Source organism: Arachis stenosperma, chromosome 9 (assembly GCF_014773155.1).
Source record: "Arachis stenosperma cultivar V10309 chromosome 9, arast.V10309.gnm1.PFL2, whole genome shotgun sequence".
Taxonomy (NCBI): Eukaryota; Viridiplantae; Streptophyta; class Magnoliopsida; order Fabales; family Fabaceae; genus Arachis; species Arachis stenosperma.
Window position 1 is genome coordinate 58,049,180 of NC_080385.1, and position 1,614 is coordinate 58,050,793.

At 42.6% G+C, this 1,614-nt stretch overlaps 1 non-coding gene across 1 annotated transcript; it reads left to right on the forward strand.

Moving 5' to 3' along the window:
- Nucleotides 1-1,141: 1,141 nt before the first annotated feature.
- On the forward strand, nt 1,142-1,249 carry LOC130952035 (small nucleolar RNA R71). The gene has a single exon (XR_009074217.1). It is a non-coding gene; the product is annotated as a small nucleolar RNA R71 (small nucleolar RNA).
- The last annotated feature ends 365 nt before the right edge of the window (nt 1,250-1,614 follow it).

The window sequence follows — 1,614 nt, forward strand, 5'->3', positions numbered from 1 at the left end:
TGGTACAAGGCATTGAAAACTTCCCAGGATCTTGTCTCTTTTGAGGTAATTTCTGTCTAGACAAGTCATCCAGTTCTTTGGTGAGCAAAGGGGGTTCATTCTCCCAAGTCTCATTTCCAAATAACTTGTCATTTAGCTTCATGATTGCTCCAAGGTATTTAGCAACTTGCTCTTCAGTGACATACTCATCCTCTTCAGAGGAGGAATACTCATCAGAGCTCATGAAAGGCAGAAGTAAGTCCAATGGAATCTCTATGGTCTCATTTTGAGCCTCAGATTCCCATGGTTCCTCATTGGGGAACTCAGAGGAGGCTAGTGCACGCCCATTGAGGCCTTCCTCAGTGGCGTCCACTTCCTCTCTTCCCTCTCTAGATTCGGCCATGGTTATGGCTTTGCACTCTCCTTTTGGATTTTCTTCTGTATTACTTGGAAGAGTACTTGGAGGGAGTTCAGTAATCTTCTTACTCAGCTGTCCCACTTGTGCCTCCAAATTCCTGATGGAGGACCTTGTTTCAGTCATGAAACTTTGAGTGGTCTTGATTAGACCAGAGACCATGGTTGCTAAGTCAGAGGGGTTCTGCTTAGAGTTCTCTGTCTGTTGCTGAGAAGATGATGGAAAAGGCTTGCCATTGCTAAACCTGTTTCTTCCACCATTATTGTTATTGAAACCTTGTTGAGGTCTCTCTTGATTCTTCCATGAGAAATTTGGGTGATTTCTCCATGAAGAATTATAGGTGTTTCCATAGGGTTCTCCTAGGTAATTCACCTCTTCCATTGAAGGGTTCTCAGGATCATAAGCTTCTTCCTCAGATGAAGCATCCTTAGTACTGCTTGGTGCATTTTACATTCCAGACAGACTTTGAGAAATCAAATTGACTTGTTGAGTCAACATCTTGTTCTGAGCCAAAATGGCATTCAGAGTGTCAATCTCAAGAACTCCTTTCTTCTGACTTGTCCCATTTTTCACAGGATTCCTTTCAGAAGTGTACATGAATTGGTTATTTGCAACCATTTCAATGAGCTCTTGAGCTTCTGTAGGCGTCTTCTTCAAATGAAGAGATCCTCCAGCAGAGCTATCCAAAGACATCTTGGATAGTTCAGAGAGACCATCATAGAAAATACCTATGATGCTCCATTCAGAAAGCATGTCTGAGGGACATTTTCTGATTAATTGTTTGTATCTTTCCCAAGCTTCATAGAGGGATTCTCCATCCTTCTGTCTAAAGGTTTGGACTTCCACTCTAAGCTTACTCCATTTTTGAGGTGGAAAGAACTTTGCCAAGAAGGCATTGACTAGCTTTTCCCAAGAGTCCAGGCTTTCTTTAGGTTGTGAGTCCAACCATATTCTAGCTCTGTCTCTTACAGCAAAAGGGAATAGCATCAGTCTGTAGACCTCAGGGTCAACCCCATTAGTCTTGACTGTGTCACAGATTTGCAAGAACTCAGCTAAAAACTGATGAGGATCTTCCATTGGAAGTCCATGGAACTTGCAATTCTGTTGCATTAGAGAAACTAATTGAGGCTTAAGCTCAAAGTTGTTTGCTCCAATGGCAGGGATAGAGATGCTTCTCCCATAGAAATTGGGAGTAGGTGCAGTAAAGTCACCCAGCACTT